We start from the raw sequence: 23,352 nt of genomic DNA, 5'->3' as shown, positions 1-23,352 counted from the left end.
ACCATCAGTTTAAACTGAATCAAATTAATAATATTAGTTCGCTTACCTTCATGTATGTTGTGGGTCTAAAGTACAAAAGTTATAACCTGTTTTCAGTTATTATTCTTATGCTGGTGCACCTTTACTAATTGTGGAGTGGGATTAGAAAATTTGATACTATGTTATTAATATTGCTATATCAAATTTGTTCTGAAGCAAGTAATTAATTAGAGTTAGTGAAATAACTCTGAATTTTCATATGTCAATAACAGCAACCATGGTCTGATAAATAAGGAGCAAGATAATGTAGAATGGAAGGAAATTTCACCCAGGTCAAAGTAGACAGTTACATGCACTTACATGAAACAACTGTGAGGAAACGAGCCCCTTAGTCTTCCTGATGAGTAGAAAAACTTCTATCAACTTCAGGATCTTTACAATTTTGTTCTTAGTAGCAACCTTGAGAAAAATAGACCCAATCAGTATATGGGAAGTAGTTACAAGGTGTTTATTTAATGAAATTCAGCGTAGGAAACATAGTGTACAGAATAATATACAAACAATATATTTTTTTGTACACATAACATACAAAACATATACATTTAAAACATACTATACAAACAATGTTAGATTCTCTGTCATCATAATAATCTGACATAAATTCTTTCACTGAAATAATTTTCTATTATTTTAACTGTCAAAGAAAACATTATTATTGATAACAATAGTTAATAATAATGGTGATAAAGTCATGTCTGTGTTGATTTCTGAGGTAGTGAATGAAGCTAAATTGAGTGTGTATTTTATAAATGAATGAAAAAAGCTTGCAAAATTTTACAGGAAAAAATGTTCTGTTTTATGTTTTCTTAATTTGACTGAATTACTGTAACCAGTTTTCATGACATGTAGAGTGTAGCATGTGTCAGCATGGCCCAGTGGTGGCCCGTGGCTGGAACCAGTGTGGAGAACAGCCTTGGTTTTTCATAGAGGAAGAGAGTAACTGCTTGAACTGGGGAAGAGGTCTGATGCTTCTGACTGTGCCTGCTTCCAACCTGAGCTGGAGGGTCCTGTTTCTGCCCTTGCTGATGGGCTGGGAGGCAGTGACCATGCATGGAACAGGCAGCCATCCCAGCAGTAACACCTGTGCCCAGAGCTCGAGCCAGCTGGTGCCAGCCTCAGCAGCCCTGGTCACATTATCAGACAATATCCTCAGCCCCATTCATACTTCTTCGCCCCTCTTTAACCCCTAGAGTGGAAGCTCCAGAAAAGTATTTGTTTGAGTGGATTAGGGAAGATTTGGCTGCTGCTAGGCATGGGGGAGAAGAGATCTGCTAGGATGAATAGGAAGACGGGGTCTCACCACCTGGATCCAGCCTTTTCAACTGCTATAGGTAGACCCATAAAGTCCTACCTCATTCTTTTTATTTTCATGAATCTCTCTTACCATGTAAACCAGCCTGCACTCAGACTCCCTATAAGCAAGTAATTTCTTCATGAATACCACCAAAAGGAATCCAGCACATAAACCCCCATCAGTCTTCCTTGTATTGCAATACATTATTTCCTTAATTGATAAAATACAATTAACTATTTTAAACACCTCCTATAAAAATGGGTTTCTCCTTCCCCCATATTACTTGCTTTCTGCCCTTTAAAAACTCCCCAGAGCTGAGGATTTCTCAGCTGTCCTTTTAAGCCACATATAAAGTCTGTTTGGCCAAAGATATAATGCTAAATATAAAACATTTGGCCTTGGAGTGATGAAGGGTGGCAATGTTAGAGTGAGAATTTGGATGCAGTAATAATGAGTTCTCCAAAAGAGAGAATAATTTGTTCTCCATCTCTTTCTCTATGGAGTACCCATATCTTTTCACAGATTCTGCAAATAAATATTAACAACTGCTCAGCTGTGAGGAGCAGCCTGGGCCTGAGCTTCAGGAACAGCTGTTCACTGAATCTGAGATTTTACAAGGCCCTGATATTGGTTTTAGGAAACTAGTCTGAAAATTGTGAATTATCCAAAAATGTAGGAAAAATTATAGTCATATGCTCTTAAAAGGGCTGAAAGTTTGCCTTTTTAAGCTTATCTCCAAAATTAAAAGGATTGATACACATATATGGTTGGTATATACATATGCATGCAAAATGAAGACAGCCATTTCATTTTACAAAAGTCCAATAGAGATGTGGCTCAGCTGCTGGATTAAGAGCTCTGAGAAGAGCATCCATTATTACTGAATGCCTATGACTTTAAGTATTTGGGTCTGATCTCATTTCAGTAGCTGTCTGCTTTAAGGTAATTTTTTCCTCGATTTTTAAAAATGTAATCTAATTCTTCTCAGGGAGGGGATAAGGCAAAATTATTTTTCTGCATGTTTCTGGTGATGGCCAGAGAAACCATTGCCTTGGAATGCTCCTGCCTCCTCTTCATGTGGGACAAGGGAAAATGTGAGCAGAGAAAGCTGATGAGCATCCAGACAAAACTCAGACACCCAGTAGACAGCCATGTGAAACACAGGCATGGTGAAGAAGCATTGCAGATGGAGAGTCAACTGCAGAAGAGAAGAGCTAGGTTCTTAAGATACTGCATAGTTTTTGTAAAGCAACTATATTTGGATGAGGAAATTCGGGTCATAAACTAGGCTGAGGACTGGCATATTGGAATAGGAATCAGGAGACTTCAGGACGAGCAGACAAGGGGAGGAAGTTTAGGAACTGCAAAACAAAATGTCATTGGGTGACTGGAAACTAGTGGATTGAGATGGAAACTGAGAAGAGGGGAGAGCAAAGCTGGTAGATCAAGTAGGCTAAACCTGTGGCCTGTAGTTTGGGAAGAACAGATAAAGTGAAGGAAACAGATGTGATAGAGGTAACTGGGAAGGTGAGAACTGGAGCTTCCTGAGCAGTAGGTTAGAGGATTCTGAGATTGGCTAAGAGGCAGAAGCAGCAGTCTGGGAGAGACGGCGAGTGTCTGGGAAAAGGGCATTCAGAGAGAAGGACGGGAGGGCTGAGCTGGGCTTGGGAGCTTTGGCAAAGAGGGACTGGGACTCCCTGAGCAAGGAGCATGGGCCTGGCAGCATTGACCTGAAGTGCCGAGAGGGGGTTTGGCAGGCGGTGAGAAGTGCAGGACTACGGTGAGGAGCCAATGGTGTGACAGACCAGTTCATTCTTCAAAAGGTCAGGAAACAATGCATGACAAAAGTGTTAAATGGACATAACTGAGATTGTAAACGTGTTTACTTGAAACTTAGGTTGTGCCAGAATTAGACTTATTTTTCCAGTTGAATTTTGTGCAGGTCTTCATACACGTTAAAACTGTCCTTAGTGACATAACTGAATACTAATTTACCAAATGGCCTCTGCCTTTTTCTGTGCATAGGATGAACAATTACTTATTGTGCTACTCAAAATTTTCTGAAGCTCCCAAGATTTTTTCCAAGGTATCTAAGGGACCTTTCTTTACTCTTGCTGTGAATATCAGACTTCTGAAAACTGCAAAGACCGTGTCTCCATTTGCAACACTAGTTGCCAGTCCTGCAGATCAGGGTAGCAGACAGTCCAAGGCTGTATCTCCACGGTAGGATTCCCTGTCTGTGTTGGGAAATACCCTTTGACGAGGGAAAAAAACCAGAAGGTGACCATGTGTTTTGGACCAAAATATTAGGTATGTTTCTATTTTCCCTAATACTGAAAGAACAAAATTGCTTAAAATGTTAGTGGAAAACAATTCTTGAAATGCCAGTGCTTTTATGAAATCATAAATTCTAAATGGCAGTAAAATGCATCCTCAGTCAGTAAACATAAAGATCACAATGACTTATTTTTAAATGTTCTGGCTTGTTCAGTTCACTAATTCTTTCTCAAAACCATCTCAGTTTACTTGGTTCAGTTTCAAGGCTCTGAGAAACATGGTTTATAAAATAAGAACTGTTGTGGTGTTAATTGCAGTAAAGCGAACATTGAACCATGTCACCTACAAAGCTCCAAATGAAACTATGGTTTTTGTGGTGTGCAAGTTAGGCCAAGCTGTCTGCATTGCTTGTCCAATTTAAGTGCCTTCTATTGTGAGGGAATATTAAAGTAATTTTTATTTGAATTTTCAGCTAGATATTTGTCAGTGCAACTGTAAGGAACAGGCCTTAGGGTAGGTTTGAAAGGGCCCCCATAATTTGTCAGCCAGCATAAAGCAGATGTGAAGTAGAGTACTACAGGCTTGTTCTGTGTGGCTACAGGCTTTCCAGGTAGAGTTAGAAAATCAAACAGTACCACTGCCCATATATTCCCTGTGGCAATACTGTCACACCTGCAGTCTGCCATGGTGCCAGTCTGTAGAGACTTGCCACAGCCACGCTCAGGAAAGCCAGTGATCCCTGGGGCTGTTGTACCCCCACTCAGAACATAGGCAATGGAGAGGTGACCTGTGCTGGAGCTGGAGTTCCTTCTGCTCCTTACCCAAACATTTGGTGGTCCTGGATATCCTACAATTCTTTACAAACCTCTCAAACGCCAGGGTTCCAGCAAGAGACAATCTCTACATGGAAAAAGATAATTCATTCAAGGAAATCCAGGCGCACGATAGCTCTAAATACTGCTCTTATTTGCTCTAAATATAAAGTAGGACATAGTAGATTTTCCAGTGGTGGTAAACAGTTCAGGCATACGCAATACCATGCTCCCAGCCACCTTCCAGAGCACTCTGTGAGAAGTATGTGTTTGCACAGACGGTGGCTGACATCTGATGTGGGCGGAATCTGTGGTGGGAAAGGCAAATGTGTCTGTGTTTTGTCAGAGGTGCAGTTCTTAAGTTTAGTGTTTGCTTTCACTGTTTTTTTATTAAAAAATGGTAGCTAGATGGATGCCCATTTTTATCATCAAAGAAACTCATATGTGTAGACTCAGAGAATCATAGAATCATTTAGGTTGGAAAAGATCCTTAAGATCATCGAGTCCAACCGTAAACCTAACACTGCCAAGTCCACCACTAAACCATGTCCCCAAGCGCCTCATCTACACATTTTTTAAATACCTCCAGGGACAGTGACTACACCACTTCCCTGGGCAGCCTGTTCCAATGCTTGATAATCCTTCCAGTGAAGAAATTTTTCCTAATATCCAGTCTAAACCTCCCCTGGCACAACTTGAGGCCATTTCCTCTTGTCCTATCGCTTGTCACTTGGCAGAAGAGACCAACACCCACCTCTCTGCAACCCCCTTTCAGGTAACTGTAGAGAGCTATAAGGTCTCCCCTCAGCCTCCTCTTCTCCAGGCTGAACAACCCCAGTTCCCTCAGCCGCTCCTCATAAGACTTGTGCTCCAGACCCCTCACCAGCTTCGTCGCCCTTCTCTGGACACGCTCCAGCACCTCAATGTCTTTCTTGTAGTGAGGGGCCCAAAACTGAACACAGGATTCGAGGTGTGGCCTCACCAGCGCCGAGTACAGGGGCACGATCACCTCCCTACTCCTGCTGGCCACACCATTTCTGATACAGGCCAGGATGCCATTGGACTTCTTGGCCACCTGGGCACACTGCTGGCTCATATTCACCTGGCTGTCGGCCAACACCCTCCACATAACATGTGGATAGATAGGCTCCAGTGATCTTGCATACTTCAGTGTCCCTGTGTTGTTAACTGAAAGCCACAGAGCGCAGCCTGTGTGAGCAGAAATGTGTGTATGCAGGAAAAGGGGTTAATACGCTGTTCTTTGTTACTAAGTGCTTTGAAAACATGGGTATATAGCCTTGCCTTGGCTGTGTTATGGTCATTTATAAACATATGAATAAGTGTACTTTTTCATTATAGAAGTTAAAAAGGTCCTCATGTCTGGAACAGCTTGCAAGACCTACTTGTTTATTGCAATATTGAAACCAATCTGGTAGAGATACAGTTTAGTTTTTGACAGAGAATAAAGTCTATTTGGAAACAATATACTCATCACAAGTTAAAAATGTATGGTAGCTCATGGTATGAGGAGCAGAAAGCATACTTTCTGAGTGCTACTGCAAGAACAGTGCATGTCTTACATGAGCAGAGATGCCAAGCAAGTGGGATACTGTCACAGTGCTCTCACTTTTAAATGCTAAGAGGTAAGGGACCTGATTTCAATCCTACTTGTGCCAGCCTCAAAGTTACACTGAGCTAAATTAGATCAGAATGAGGTCATTGTTTCTAAAATTTGCTTCATTCAGGTTAGAGAGTTCCTGAAAGTCTAACTTCTCTGGAACAAATTATACTAGAAGGCAAAATTTCAGGGCTGAGCAACAGCACTTAACTTGAACACAAGAGGCTTTGAAATTCTACACAGTTTCAGTATGGAGATATCTTAGAACTCAAAGTACAAAATTTTGAATGGTCATAAGGAGAATAATTGATTATTTAAAATACTGAAGTGTTTGGCATGTTTTATTTAAAGCCAGATTTGAAGGAGTCACAAAATTTCTTGTTATTATTTCACTTAATATTGCAGTGTAAGAGATTGTGTTTTGCATTTATAAAGAAATATTTTTTTCCATAGAGACCTCTACGTCTTGTGTAAGGTAAATGTGGTTTTAATGTATAAAGATTTTGACTGGAAATTCAGAATTCTATTTTTTTTTTTTTCAGATTTCTTTTATGAACTGCCTCTATTTTCAGTGCAAAATAAGAAATATTGAGAGAAATGTTACACTTTTCTCCTTATATATTTAAGCAATAAAAAAATCACTGCTTTTAAAGTGTTTCTTACAACATTGAATGAGATATACCTTGCTACTGTCAAATATTAGTACTGGCTATGATAGAGGTTTCCTACAAAAAATGTTCATAGATGCATAGATGATAACAGAACTAGAATGTTTAATGTTGCAGAGATTTCTAATAGTAAGAATGCTTTTTTATATTTTTGCCAAACCTTCTCCTACTTAGACACTTCTGTGTTCCTTAGAAGATAAAGGGAAGGGATGTGATCTTCTGCAGCATTTAGAGGAATCTACAGTATAATATTTTAAATTTGTAGTCACTTAAACTTGGCATAAGCCAATAATATCCCTCACAGAAAGAGCCCTGCCTTTTCCCATTTCTTGGATGCATATTCACATCCTTATATCACTCCTTTTGCTCTGCTGGCAGAAGCATTCAGGCAGGTACATACTGCATCAAGCCAGGAAACTTTTGTGGGCTAACACTAATTAGGCAAAAAGATGGTAAATATTAACATTTGAAGCTTCTTGATAAAATTATACTGAATGTTGTCTCAGATATTATAATGCATGCTGAAAAGATGGTGTGTAACTGATTATGCCTTATCAGAATCTGAGGATATATAGGGATTTGCTGAAGTAAGGAAGAAGAAATATTTTCATATAATAGTCAGAGAAGACAGAATATTTTCTCTTAAGTAAATTAACATGAATAATTTCATAGCACTTTGATTCCAACAAAAAAGTCTAATACTCAATTTTATTGATTAAAACCTTGACTAAATTACAACCTGAACATTCTATATGCAAATGTACGCAAACCGTTAAAAAGTCTAATTCTTTAATCATGTTTCCTTTTACTCTGGGACTTTGCTGGAACTACAGCTGTAGCAGAAATGTTGTGCGGGCACCAGATTAATTCTCTCCTTATATGATGCAATGGAAGAACTATGAGTTATTATTAAAGTATTTTAGTGCATTAGTTGTAGTTACTTATGGTTCCAGATAAGATTAAGTTGATTATTAGTAGGACAGCATGATTTTTAATATTTTTAAATTAGGGAAAATTTTTATCATTGGAACTTATCTTCAGTTTAACTCTATATTTTTAACACTAACTACAAGATGTATTTTGCCCTGGAAATGGTCAAAATTTTCTATTCTGAAGGTAAAGATGTTTATTTTTCTTCTTCAGTTAAAACTGTAAGCCATTGAATTGTCTGGGTGACCAATCTTAAAAGTATCTTAAAAAGCATTGTTGCTTTCTCTGAGCACTTTTTTTATCCTTTTCAAATTTAAATAGAAAAAAAAAGAAACTTGTGTTATAGTTTCAAAATAATTTCCCATTATCTTTTCACATCTTGGCAGCTGGAATATTTGCTGAATAAACTCAATAAATATTCATTAACCTTTTACTGTAAATAGCAATGAAAGAAATTACTGTCCAAACATGCCTGGAAAGGGGTTCATCCTAAGAAATACAAGGCTTCCTATGGAGGTAGTTCTTATCTTACACAACCTGTTTGACTTATTTCTAATCAAAATTCCGGTTTAACTAAGTTAGAAACTTGGGACTTGCGATCCGAGTCTTGCATCAGAAGTAAGTGCCGTTAATTCATACAGATTTGGTAGCGACAAGCCAAAATGAAGACCTGCTGTATTCTGTGTAAAACATTTCGGTTCTTTACAATGCCATGATAGAATTAAAAAAAAAAAGCCATCATGGAATTTTTCACTGAAGTTTTCAGAATGTTTAGCTACATACTGTGATGTTTGTAGTCTTTTCACAGAGGAATCCCAGCAAACAGAAATAATGACAGCAAAAAAAATGACATGTAATGTCTCCAGAATACATGGAGCATGTATTTTTCAAATTATAGTTTCCTTCATACTTTGATGAAATCATTATTCTTCTAGTAAAACAAAACCCTCAAACCTATCTGTTACAGATCTAATGACTGGATTAAACTCACTGTCATTTTAAACTGTGTTAGTGCTTTCCTATGACATATTTAAACTGGTTTTGCAGGTAATTTTGCTACTTCCCCAATTAACTATCAGAAATTAAAAGGGCCCCTGTAAAATAATTTTACTTAATTAAAAATTTATTTCATTTATTATCAATAATAATTTATATCAATAATATGGTATGGGGTTTTTTACATTTTCTTTAAAAATGTAAGCATCTTTCTTGTTCTGCTCTTATTTTTATGTGTATTTCATTAAAGATAAGATAATCAGAAGGGAAGAAGTAGAGAAACAGAAGTGGAGGGGGAATAAGCAGAATGGGCTGTATATATGTCATTCACCTGAAAACTGGGTTCCTAGGATGCTCTGTCCTTTAGCCCTGCTGCCCCAAGCTTCCCCAAATGCCCCATCCAAGACCTGGAGTTAGTCACAGAAGCTGCTTGAGATTAAATTAAATATTGTCAAATGTGAGAGCTGGAAGCATATGTTCGCCAGAGGAAAGCATATCCTTTCCATCTTTTCCCAGTTCTCTCCCCATCTAAGCCTCATCCATTGCAATTCAGAATCTAGCCACCAGAAATATTCGGCATGAATAATCTAGGCAAAGTGGCACCAATTTCTGTGTCCTTTAATGGGTCTGGCTGTAATTTCAACCACACCTGTCCAGGAGCTGCTATATAACATCGGACGTGCTCCTGTGATGAAGGCACTAGCCCAAATGTGAGGGGTGAGCCAGGCAGCTTAGGGCAGGAACTGTCACAGCTACAGTCCTACAGAAATCTGTCCCCACTTCCCAGCCAAAGCCCTGGGGAGGTGGCCAAGTTTTTTAAAAAAAGGAAACACTGCATCTCCCCACTGCCCCACCAGTGAAAATCGACCTGCTGAATGACGAATAGCTTTGAAAATCAGGCCACCTGCCTAGGAATCTGATTATTGATTTAGGAAACAAATTTCACCCTATTTGTGGAAATTCTAGCTAACTTTTTCCAACATACATTTAAAAACCTATAAATGTGTTTTGAAGTTGTTGGTGTCTTTCATTAATTTCAAAGGATCATTAATGCGTTTCTCCTGTGATGGTCCACTGTTTTGATATTAAAATCCTAATTTTAGGGGCAAGATAGAAAAAATGTGATGTAATGATGACTTTCCTGATAATTGAGAAAATATTAAATAAAACTGGTTGAAGAGAATTGGTCATTGCAGTCTGTCAAATTGGTGCTCAGTATTTCTCTCGTAAAATTGCATTGAGAAATTTATTTCGCATTGAGAAATGTATTTTGCCTGGGATACAAAGTACTTACATGTCTCCTAAAAGTGAAGTTTTATGCTAACATATATGCTAACATTTCCACCTTTTCTACTGAACTAATCCTATTTGTCATGGAAAGGTTAAAGACCTTTATTGCACAGAGAATAATGTTTAGCCCAGCATTGTTTTCCCTTGGCTATAAATCATCACTTTTTAGTTATGAAGTTCTCTACATGGCTTTGAAATGTGAAAGCATTTGAAAAATAGAATTTATAATTTATTTCTGAAAATATTTCCTATAAAATGTATTATGTTCTACTGTTAAAATATTGACATCTTAGAACATCCAGATGTGTTGAGGACAAAGCTAGTCTGCAGTCTTTTGGTCCTAAATACTAAGTGATTATGGTTGGGCATTGTTACATGTTAAAAGAACCATTACAGTATAAAAGAGAGAGGGAAAAATGGAGAGAGATCACATAAAAATTTGACTGAGTTCCTTGTGACAAGATTGCCATTACTTACCCAGCAGCCTGCTCCCGCTTTGCATAACCCATCAAAATCTTTACAATATTCAGTGGTGCTTTTTCCCTTTACTGAATTTTGAATTTTTGTCGTACATTGTTTTTTTTCCTTCCCTCTTTTTTGAAGCTATGTAGTTGAGGTAATGATTTGATTGATCATGCTGCAGCACTTACAGGCTTTCAGACTTGAAGAGACTTTTAAAACAGTTTATTTCAGTTAATGTTTAACTTGCTAAATTGTCACGTACTGTGGGAAGTCACACATATCTGATTTCTCCATTTCACCTCGTTGATTAAGTAACTTGTAAAGGAAAGTTTGAGTAACATTTATGAGCATGGAGATGTAGATTGTGAAAGAAGAGTGTGTGGTAATGCAGATTCTGGTTTATGTCTCATCTGTTTCAATAGAAAAGGGAACTTAATAGCCTGTATTCATGCAGCAGTATATTCTGTATTCTCGATGTTAAGATATTCCTTTGAGATGTGTAAAGACAGACGAACTGAATGAATATGTACATAAAAAATACCTGTGTCACACACTGAAGTTTAGACCAGATTGAAGATAGCAGTTCTTACGGAAATGTACTCAGATCAATGGTATTCTAGAGAAACATTCTTTAAGAAATAGTTCCAGTGTTTATACTTGCAGCCTTTCTGAACATTTAGATTATGAATATCTTTTAGGGCCATAGTTATATAATCTGTTTACTTGGAAAATGGAAATATATGGATGTTAGTTACATAATCTAAATAAGAATCAAATAAAAGTTTTCATCACAAATCTCCATGACTATTTACTTTTATGTATATTTATGGACCATTTTTATATACATCTATAATAACAAGGAAAGGCTTGGCTTGTGATGCACTATGTGGGATGTCTAGATACCTTATCTAAGAAGTGACTGCATGCAGTATTTTTCATCGGATTTTATAATTTTTAAGAATTTTAACATTTATTCTGCATATTATAGTTTGGATTTTAAAATTTTTCTAAGCTCAGTTCTGAAAATCTGTTCATACTGAGAATTTCTAAAAGCTGAGTTCCTTTGAAAATCTTCCTGTTCTGTTTTCATCCTGCAATTTTAATACACTTTAAAAAAGAAAATTACAACAAAAAGCATTTTTTAAGCTAGCATATTGATCAGTTGAAGGAATTGAATTTGTTCTTGAAAGGTTTTGACTGATGAAGGCCACTAGAATTAGGCTTGAACTTCAGACTAATCATTCAAGAACAATTTAAAAGGCTGCTATTGTCTCTTCAGTGTAGAAAATATATTTAGGAGACTGAAAGTTCCTTGTTTTCAGATATACATAATCCATTCCCTCGTATCAATCACTTTGATCCTTTACAAAAGCCAAGGCTAGTCAGTAGTTGAATTCTTCATAGATGTAATTCAGAATAACTAAGGCTGGCTGCAGCAGGTTTTTTGCTATTTGTTTTGTGTACACAGTATTGCAAGAAAAGATAAATCCATTGAAAACTAGGAATTTAATTGTAAAAGTATAAAATTATTGTGGAAACTAAGGCCAATAGAGTGGCTGAACCAACTTAAAGTCCTTGTTAAAAGCTGAGAAGACACCAAGTGCTAGTGTATCACTTAAGGAGTGAGCAGACAGAGAGCACAAAGTTTTGTATTGAAGCGTGGTTCAGTAAGGAGAGCTGTGGTGAGCCAGCAGCTCATTGCCATCTTGAATGAAAGCCCCATTCCTCATTCTCTCTCATGCTCCCTGATCTGGACCAAATCCGTTTTTTACCTGACTTTTAGTAAGCCAGTTTAGGTCACTACACTGGTACAAAACTAAACTGTTACAACAAATGAACACTTTTCTTTCACCTTAGTAAGCTGAAGAATTACTGTGGCATTTTGCACCGTTACCAGAACTGTCACAAAAGATCACAGCCACACTGCTGGGAGCAGCGTGGAGAGGAGGAATGAGACAACCACATCCAGTGACAATGAGCTGTTAGGTAAGTCAGCCATCTAATGGACCACATCTGCACTAAGCAGTAAATAATAGTATGACTTTTAAGCAACACTGGCAACATCATAGGCAAAAATGCAGATTTTAAAGGGTGATGCATGTGACAGCTTGAGAGGTGATAAAGTAGGTGAGAGCCACTTGGAATTCCTATTTTCCTAAAATTGAAACCACATATCTTATCTAAAGATAGGGCTGCACTGCAGTCCAAAGTGTGACTTCAGCTCATCTTGATAGATGAGTACTGATTTTGAGGGCGGTAGTTAAAGTACTGATAGCGTTGGAGTTGCAGAGGATGCTAACTGCTGGGTAAATACTCACGTGATAAGTCTGTGCTGAGCTGCTATGCCTATGTCCTCATTACTACGGAGGCTGACTACTGGTGTACACATACCCTGTGAGATAAGCGGCTTTTCAGCCTTGGCCTCTGGAAGACGACTTCTCTAAGCAGTAAGCTTGAGCAAATAAGAATCTGTTACGGCACCTTTGTAAGATGAGAAAAAGCATCCATGAAGATGGCAATACTTTGTGTTACTGCTGTAGGTTAAGTTCACAAAGTTATATGGTTATGGCAAACTTTGTACGAGAAAAATGTATCATCTGCTCAATGCTGTTGCCTTTTTCACTAATAGTTTTCTGTAAGAAAGGAAAAATGCAGTAAAAACAGATATACAAGAAGGCATCTTGACATGATTCTCATTCAGCAATCTCTGAGCCTGATTTTCTGTGCCTCCACTCTCTTTTTCTCTGTACAAAGTGGCTGAAAAGTGGATGTAAAACATTACCATTCCGATTTGCTAGAATTAACATTAACACCTTCCTTGTATTCACTTCACAGTAGATAACATGACTAGACAACATGCATCACAATGGAAGATAAAAGCTTTATTTTTCAGAAGTGCTAAAGTCTCAGTGTGCCTATGAAATTCAATGAGACCACAGAGTGCTTAGTCAACAGCTTTGTTCTTTTCAAATATCTGGAAAGAGGCTTGTACACAGTGCCCTACCTTTTTGAGCCATTTACATTTGTGTAGTGTGAGTGTGAAATCCCATCACCCTGTGAGGGCAATGACCTTCAGCAACTCTGCACAAATACATGTCACTGAGCATTTTACAGAGCTGGGTGAAGCTAGAGTTGGCTTTTCATTGACAATGGTAAAATGTGCTGTAAGTACAATGAAAGTACATTGTAATTATATAATTTAGTTGCTAATTATAGATAACAGTTGCAGGTCACCCGGACTGTTTGTAAAAAACAGGTCGTAGCACTGCCTTACATTAAGACTTCCTCAGAGAGAGGGAGAGACTACTTGGAGACTGTTTTATCTTTAATTTCTCTCTCAGTGAGACTTGGCTGTTTGTGCTGCAGTTTTCCTTGCTGGATTTGTGCTGCAGGCTGATTTAAAAAAAAAAAAAAAAAAAATCACAATTCAGAAAAAGTAATTCAACCATTTTGTAGGGTGAGTCCAGCAGAAAATGTCTTGTTTTGTCCATGTTAAAGCACTTCAGACACTAATTTGAAGTGGTGCATCACCTTCATTCTGGGCGTGTGCATTTCATGTGACCATGAAGACTGGCACAGAGTTGGCTGGGTTATAAGCCTCTGAACAAAAATCACAGTTCACATAGGCTTAGGAGAGAATTGTTAGTATTCAGTTGCTAATATCTATGGGTCTACTGAACTTGTGTATAACCACAATATATAGGGACCTTTCCTAAGGAATTATTAGCTAGTTTTCCTCTGGGTACTCATAGACACAAGAGGATTTTCCCTGTAACTGCTTTGGACCAAGGCAGTACAGAAGTACAAAAGAAAGACTATATATTTCCTATTGTTTACATATCTTCCACATCCTGCTGACCCCAGGAAGGAAGAACAGATGGCTTACAAAGTGGACTAAAGGTAATTTCAGGAGGAAAAACACTAAACTGAGACAAGAATTCTGTGGCAGAGACAGGAGATGGAGAAACTGTCCCTGGGAGTAGATGAGTGAGACAGAAGCCTGTGGGAGTGAGAGGGGGCTGCTGACTCTGGCAAGGGCAGACGGGGGCTGGGGAGCTGAGAGAGGAGGAAGAGGGGAGGACTAGTGCTAGCCAGTGGGAATCTGGAGCTGGTAATGAGGCTGGGATTGGTAGTATTAATTGTGTTATTTCCCAATTTTTTGAGCGCTTGATCTTACAACTGTATCTGTGTTTCTTGTTCTTTCCCCTGTGTGGGTTTCCATTATTATTATTTGAATACTGACACCAAAAAGATTCGACATCTAGAGAATATAACTGAACAGAGGTGATATATTTTTTGTTAAAATTAGCTTATTGTGATATTCTGCAAGTACATAAATCCATTATTTATTTCATTCTCTCTTTTATCCTACTTACTCTGCTTTTGTCAAATACTTTGTTTTTTAAACTAGAACAGACCTTTAGCCTAGGGCCTTTCTGTTTCTCCTAACTGTTCTGTTCTTAAGAAGAGCAAAATAAATGTTTTGTTTACCTAGATATTTAACTCCATTACTGTCACTATAGTTGTGCAGATCTGAACTGAACAGCTGGTCCAGGGTTTCTGCAGTAAGTATACTCTTGCAAGGCCCCATTTCCTTAGCGGTCTTGAACAAGTGCTTCTTTTACCTGATTCCAGCTCCTGCTATATGGTTTTTTCATATTAGGAATTGTTACAATATTCAAAATACCTCTTGCTCAAGGGGAAGCGAAGGTTGAGGAAGGAAGAAATGTTGAGAGAAAAATGAGATTTGTTCACCCATAATACTTAAAGAGAAGTTAAACACTTTTCCCTCTGTCTGCACAGTTGATGGTAGATCTTTTCTGACAAGTTGAAATATGTTCTGAACAAGAACTTTTAAACAGTTATACCAAAGAATTAAAGATATTTGAGTGACAGCTCTGTATTAAATTCTTGTTGTATTAAAGGAAAATAGTGCAATACCCTTTCAAACAGCACCTTTTTCAGCCAAAGCTATGTGTTAATGTTTTGTTCCTAATGGAACAGATCATCACAGACCCATGCTTAAACTGAGCTACTCTTTATATTGGTTGGGGAGAATTATATGTTAAATGTTGTTCAGATAGTACTTTCTGCAATTTACTTAAGCTTATTATCATAATTTATTTTGCCTTGTAAAAATATAGTTCCTTGAGAAAATTCCTACAGTCAAGGCCTCTGGTACAGATGCACGAAACAGCATTATTAAGTGATTTCTATGGCAATAACAAGCCATACAAACTGTCTCTCCTGTTCACTATGACATGGTCCTTATCATATTATAGCAATGGTATCAGCAAGCTCACAAAGCAGAACTTCAGATACTGCATTCTCTGAAACAAATTTCAATATCTTTTTGGTTTGTTAATATATTTCATCATTCTTCTTTTTGCTGCTGTATACAGTTTTCTGAGTATTTGTTGTTCTTTAGGTCCTTCTAGGTGGATGTTTTTTCTCCAACTTCCTTTTGAAAACTCTGCTGCTGCAAGGGTGGAAGTTATTAAAGATTTATCCTTGTATGAGAACAGTTAGTACAGTTGGCAAATCTTTTCTAATCATATTTGTCAAGAGGGGTTGTAAATAATTTTGAAATGGATTGTCTAATAGTGAATGACGCAAGGGAATTCAACTCAATTGTGGAAGATAAATTGATGGATTTGCATTTCCCCCCCCATTTCAGGCTTTGGATCTGTATTCACTTGTAGATCGCTAATCATTGTGTTTGTTTATTTAATATGTAACTGAAGTTATATATACAACAGCTCCCTAAAGCTCTACTGTTCTTGGGGGACAGGGTCGATAGGATCTCAGCGTGACTCATGGTGGATACAGCTGCAGTCTAACAGTTGCACAGCTGTGATTATACTCTATCAAATCAGCTTGTGATGTCCTAGTGTTCATTAGAAAAGTAAAGATGCTTCTGTCTCTCCAGTTTATACTTTAATAGGTAAGGCTTGCTGTGGTGCAGAAATATTTTGGTTCCACAAGTATGTGGCAAGTACCTGGCATTTTCATTTCTATGCTAACCCAAAACTTTCTCACACTAGCCATTCATCAGATGGCTAGCTAAGCCCGCTTTGATGGCTTAGGAGTGCACAGTAGGTCTTTTTCAAGGCCGGGGATCTGGCCTGCCTATTAGAGGTTTAAATTTGGTATTATGCAGCATAATCCACCAAATGCTTTTGCTGTTATATTCCCTGTAAAAATAAAGCAGATTTTGCTGAAATAGACAGCCCCATCAGATCATGTACTTGCAAACTGTTTATGATAAAAACATAAGCATAAAATAGTAGCTGCATTTCCATATTACAGGCTGAGGCATACTCAAGAGGGCCCTAATCCTTGACTGCTGCTTTTAGGTACTATTGCAATAGAACTAATATACTGCTGTCTAAAGTCTAACTTGGTCGACTGACAATGCTTTATTGAGCAGGAAAGCTCTGCTTTAGTACTTGTGTAGTATTTCTGCTGTTTTTTCTAAACCTTTTTTATAGCTTTGCAGAATTTAAAATGAATAATTACCATTACAACATCTAATACAGCCTGCTATTTATCACAGTTCATTCAGTGTCATGCTGTTAATTTGTTATTGAGCTCAATAACTTGTATGACTGAAGAACATCTTGCGTTTGATCAAAGGGCATTTCTTGAAAGGCATCCAGCATTTGTGTGAAGGGGAGATGAGAATCTATGATGTCTCTTAATAGTTCATTTCAGTAGATGATTTCTGCTGTCATTTAAGGTGAGGATTTAGATTCCAGACATTCACCTCTCCTTGCATGTGTTTTAAACCTTCATCTTGAAAGATATAGAGGCTTAATTTTATGCATTCTAAATCATCCTGGTAAAGTCAGTGGTATTAATCATAAAGTATAAGTTTCTGCATTTGCCTAAGACTGCGTGGGAACAGTAACAGAGAGCAACGCTCATATCTATATGTCATCTGGGCTCCTAAGGTTGCTGCAAATGGCAAAACTTGATCTTACTAAGTTTGGATGCATTTTCATTAATAATTATGAGGACTCAACCTAACTAAAAAGATAAAATATTCTTAGTTCGATCCCTAAACAGATCTCCTAACTGCTTTGCTCTGGACTTTAGCTAGATGACTTTTCCACCTTTTAATATGAAGAGTTTTGAATTTAAAAGATGTGAAGACACAACCAGAGAAAATAATATTGTGTTTTAATTAAAGATTGACATTTCTGTTTGAGAATATGCTTTGTTGTGTGCTATGTATGAACCGGCTGATTTGCTTTACGCTGTCAATATAGTAATTTAGATGTTGTGAGCTAGCAAACCTGTAAATGGATTAATATTATTTAAAGAAAAATATTGACATTAAATAAAAATTAATATAGGAAAAGAACTACAGGAAAGAGAGTGAGAAGTTTTATTGGAAGAAAATTTCAAAACCCATTTCATTTAGATGAAGTACTTTCCTGCCATTTAAAATGAGGATCCAAGAAATCAGAGGGTAAAGATTATGTCTATCATTATCATTCCAGTGATAAGAGAATATGTTATATGATGCTATGATTTAACTATTAATTTTATTAGAAAAATAAGCTTAGTGAATTTAAAATCATTGAGGGGAAGCATTCCTAAAATTATATGAGGAGAAAATACGGATTCTAAAAGAATCAGAAAGATTCTTTTAGAAACAGAGAAACAGAAAAAAATGTTTCTTGCCAGCTCTTGTGGGGTGAACACTAAGCTTTTGCTGCCAGAGGGGATCCTGTTGCAGGCTGATGCCAGGGAGGGTTTGTGCTGAATCAACATACCTTCCTGAAAGTGTAAGCAGCTGTAGTCATTTTTGTGATGCACCAGGTAACACCAGCATGAAGGAGCAGAAGTTGAAATGCTTTGTAAAGGTATTGTCTAGCCTAAAGTACTTGCAATGAACGAAAGCAAAAATTAGAGTTTAGGTGAACTATTGGATACTCAATAAACTTGGCATCACATAATCTGCAAGGCCTTTTCATGTAGAAGTAACACATTGAGACTATTAAAATGTGGCACCAAACGTTTCAGGTTTGCTAGAAAGAACGGAACTTTCTGTGTCTCTAAGATTGATGTATTCTGTTACCTGCATTGGCTTGAATTGTTAACAAGATGCAAATGGTAAAATTTGCACTTGAATGCATCCACAGAGCTAAGTGCTAGCCCCTTCTGTACTCTCAACTAGAAGGGCATTTGCCAACCCCAGTTCAACAGCCGTTTCCTCATGTTAGTATGTGCCTGATAAACCACCGGAGTGGCTGGTTTTACTAGCATGATCACAGTTTGCATAAATACAATTATACTCTTTCCAGTCGAGGGCTTGTTTGTGCATCTTTGGCAGAGATGGCAGAAGAAGTAAGCATGTAGGACTTCACAGCTGACTGTGTAGATGATAATGTCCTGGATGGGTTTCAGGACTAATCTAAGTAGGCAGCAGCCCAGGATAATCAGGGTTGGTGAAATTGCCCAGTTGATTATTTTGCTTGCTGAGCTTGCTGTTGCTGCTGCAAGAGAGGTTAGTGTTTGGTGCAGCAGCTGGAGAGAGGGAGAGGATGAGCTGAGTGACCTCCTCAAGCTACAGTGACAGCCATGGCCTGTAGGAAGCAGGAACAACAAACCTGGCTCTGAATGCACTCTCACCCTCATCTTCAGCTCTATCTCTTCTGTCTCCCTGACCCTTACTATGGGACATCACTAGCCCTCAGTGAAGAAAAATTCAGTTCTGTCTACAAAGTTGAGAAACTTTGCTTTGGCTCTGTGCATATCTGCTAATACTACTAGCCTTCTGCAGGATAGAGTGGATTAAACTGCGAGTAGATATCTTTCTAATGAAGTTTATCAGATCACAATCTAAACTGGCATATTGACCTTGCTCCCTTTGACTCTACAGATGGTACCCGTTATTAGGATGGGAATAATATGTCTAAAGGTACTATTTTCACTGTGGCAGCAGCAGAACAGTTCATTATTATTTGTGGGGCTTTGGTAAAGGGTTTTCTTTCACAGAAAAATAATTCTTTCTGTTATTGCTATTCACATCTATAACACCTACAAACAAACAGAAAAGAATTAAATACAAGACTATGTAAACATATTGTTTGAGAATGGGTAGGCTTTAATCTCCAGACTTTAGTTTGGGGCTATACTAATTGCCTTGCTTTTTCTCCTCCTTTCATTACCAGTTTTGACAATATTGCTTACCGTATCTGAGCTTCTCATACTGGTTATGATGGTGCTGATAGGACGAAGTCAGTTCAAAAGCTGGATGGTTTTGGAACTGGTTATATAGAAGTCAACAAAATGACAGAAGAGAAAATTGAATGTGGTGAAGGGAGAAAATGTAATAGTGATTGTATTCGTTTCAGATTCACCCAGTCAACCACCTCACAGGTTTCTGGTCTGGCCTAGATAGCTAATCAGCAGGAACAGTTGTGGGATGAGTAATGGTGAGTAAAGCAGTGTAAAAACAAAAGTTTTGTTTCCAAGATGACAAGATGTGAGTTGCAGATCCCTGATGGCCAGTAGTATTTCTGAGTTGCTCTGCAATAGTGAAATACAGGCTCCACTGCAGTCAGTGAGAATTTTCCTAGTCTTAAGTGTAGCCAGGTTTCAGTCTAAATGTTGAGAGGGGCATTATCACTGATTATAAAGCCACCAAAGTCTCCAATTCTAGTGTAAGAAAGTTTGTTTCCTACATTTTATTTTAAAATAAATTTATACTTTAATTTGAAGAGTTTATGCGAAGATTTAGACATTGAGATTATTTTCTGTTAAATTCATCTGCTCAGCATATTTTTGGCTCCCCTGAATTTAGTAGACAATCTCTCATATGCATCACTTGGAAATGAGGATTTATGTTTTAATTGCAAAAATGAATCCGTTTAATCTAAGCACCTTCAAGTTAACCTATTTTAACAGACAGCAAATACTCAGCCACTTTCTTGCAAAGATTAATGCTCGCAGCCTAGATTTTTCTGGTAGAAGTCAACAGAAGCTGACCATGACAGTAATAAAGTTTGTGAAAGTGTTAAGTGGTCATTTGACTCAGGTTTCTTAAGAAATTTTCTTCTCAAGTAAAACAACATAAGGTTGAAGCTGGTAGAAAATTATAATATCGGACACAAGCATGAGTGAAAAACGATTGTTAAGCAATAGAGAAATATTTAAATATCTGAATGGCAAGTGCACATTTATGTGGAGGATCCATATAATACCTGGAGTATATTGTGCTTGATACTTCTAATCCTACAAAACTTAAAAAGAGAATTAAAGAAGAAAGTATTCTGCTTGCTTGTGCCCTTTCAATGACAATGTTTATTTTTTCCTAACTTTTATTTTGAAAAAGTCTTGAAAATCAAAACACTTTTTTTCAGGGAGCCACAATTTTGAATGAAATATTTGTTGCCTTTAAGAAAACTCTAATTATTTCCTTTAAGAAGAAAAAAAAAATTGAATAATGATAGTATAATACACTTCTGTTAAGCAAATGATAGTGAATTGGCATACCAGATTAAGTCTGTTCTCAAATGCCTGTGCAGGTGTGGCTAAGTAAAGCATTTGTACCTCTGCTGTGAAAATCATTTGCACATGATTATTAATTGCATCTGTGACCAGACTGCAATGTTTCTGTAAAGCTATGCCTCATCTTTGATTGAAATTTTTAGTCTTTGATCAAAATTATTTGTAAGAGAAAGTGTTTGAATTACATTTATACAAATACTCCCATACGAGGGCCCTGGTGAGTTATCCTAATGATTTTTTGACAGTTTCTTTTTATGAGAATATTCAGGAAAAAATATCATCACAAATGTAGTTTCAGCAATGCAAGAGAGAAGTATATTGGTGGAAGAATAATATTCAGGCCAGGGAAATTCAAACTGATGGTGAATAGCAGATGCACTTTTGAAGTCCAGGGTTAAAAAACCTTTTTATAGCATCACACATATGACTAAGCAGTACCTACAGGCATGCATGCAGTATCTACTAAGCATGTCATCTACATTATTTTTTCTAAAGCAGGTTGTGTCATAAGACTTGATTTATGGCATGATACAAGGTAGGATTGTAATACAGTTGAAAAGTGTACATATGACATATTCTGCCGCCTTGATGTGCGTTCCTCATGGAATAAAATGCTCACGGTCTGAATAAAGGATAGAAGAAAAAAAGGTAAGTAATGTTTTGCTTTTAGCCAGACACTTCAACTAGAAAATAATAAAACAGTGTTTTGGCACAACAAATTCTTAAGTATGATAAAGGTGAGATAATCTGATTGTAGACTTTGTATTTTTAATACTATGTTCAGTCAAAGTGACAATGAAATATTGTAAATGTTTAATCTAAATTAATCTCTCAGTTTTCTGTCCCAGCATTTATTTTGCAGTTGTAGACATTCATATCTACAGAGGCTTTTATTTTTCATAACTAGTTTCTTGCTTCAACTTATTAATAAACAACCTACGCATTCTTATCTTTTGTTTGCAGAAAGAGTTTGTTTGGGATAGGATGCTCTCCTAAGGCAGTGAGGAGAACAGCATAACACATTATTTGTTAAGAATGGAAAGGACAAGAGAATACAATCATTACAATGTAGTGCTTGTGCACTGAGGTGAACTTAAAAGGGCAGACTTGTTAGCTGTGACCTTCTTTCTACCCTATAATTTGTCTGAGTGTTAATGATTTTCTTTATGAATGCAAATTGTAAAGATTTGCCATACATGACAGTTGCAGTATAACAGTTATAAACTATGGAAAAGAGTTGGGGGATGAAAACTGAGAAAACAAAACTCCTTAGTACCTTTACAAAGTCTGTAGGCAAACCAGAGTTTGTTGAGGGTTTTGAAGACTTCCTTTATTACTAGGTGTATTTAGGATGTCAAAAATCTCTAGTCAGTGAAAAATTATGCATTTTCTCCCTCTGTTTGCTTTTTATGTTCTGTGACATTAATAAACAAACATCTGCCCTACAGGAGCCTCATAATCCTATAACTCAAGTCTTTGGGATTAACCACCTTTTATCTGAACATACTTCTGTGTCTAATCTTTAGTCTTTTCAATGTTCTGGGTTTTTTTCCCTGCTAGTCTTGATTTAAATATTGTTCTTAAGAAAACAGACTTTTAATGTAATAGCTGTATTGTAAGATGTATGTAACGCTATTAGGAAGATTTTTTTTTTTTTCTTCTACAAATATTAGTATTCCTTAGCAAACAGAGAAACTGGAGCTTTTGGGGAGGGGAAAAAAAAAGGCTGTTTGTGGCTTAACTAAATTTCAAAAAATCATTCTGCCACAGGATAAGATTTGATCAAGCAAAGTATTCATATTCACAAAAGAAATTAAATTAGGATTGCATTCTGGAATTGAAAAACTTGGAACCTTTATACCATGGGCGAAAATTTATGTTGGTTTGCTCACAATTTGTTCACAGTGGATTCATTTCCATCGTATTTTAGTGTAAAACATTTGGCAAGTTATTTCCTAACAGTGATTCTAGCATAGTCCAATGCTATGAAAAAATTTGGATAATGTGGTAGTTAGAAAGGGTCTGCCAACCTGAAGGAGGCAGAGTCATACAGCAGAATCAGTCTGCTTTTTCTGGCAACCTAGTAAAGAAAAGGGGATAAAACAGTTAAATTGAGAGCAGAGAGAGGAAAAAAGAATAATAGCGGTGGCAAGGAAAAGGGAGAAAAATGGGAACTGTGTGGACCTGGCAAGAGGCACTTGCAACAAAGAGAATTGGGACACAGGGCTGATCTAGGTCTGCGTAGTAGGATAGGAGGGCAGTAAATCCGGGATAACACCCTAGATTCGCACGTAAGGCTACCGAATTGTAATGCAGCAAACAGAGCGATTGTGAAGCTAATGCCTGTCATTGACATGAGTAGGACTGTTAAAATGGCTAAAAGCATTGCTAATACAAATCCTCCAAGTTCTCTCATGGCTGCTCACTGCATGGCCACTGTAAAAA

The 23,352-nt window shown here is 37.3% G+C and overlaps 1 protein-coding gene across 40 annotated transcripts in view; it reads left to right on the top strand.

Moving 5' to 3' along the window:
- The window catches only part of RIMS2 (regulating synaptic membrane exocytosis 2), a 488,690-nt gene that overhangs the window by 214,124 nt on the left and 251,214 nt on the right, over window positions 1–23,352 (top strand). The gene's annotated exons all lie outside the window — the stretch shown is intronic.

This window comes from Gavia stellata, chromosome 3 (genome assembly GCF_030936135.1).
Source record: "Gavia stellata isolate bGavSte3 chromosome 3, bGavSte3.hap2, whole genome shotgun sequence".
NCBI lineage: Eukaryota > Metazoa > Chordata > Aves > Gaviiformes > Gaviidae > Gavia > Gavia stellata.
This window is presented reverse-complemented; position numbering and strand designations above follow the sequence as displayed.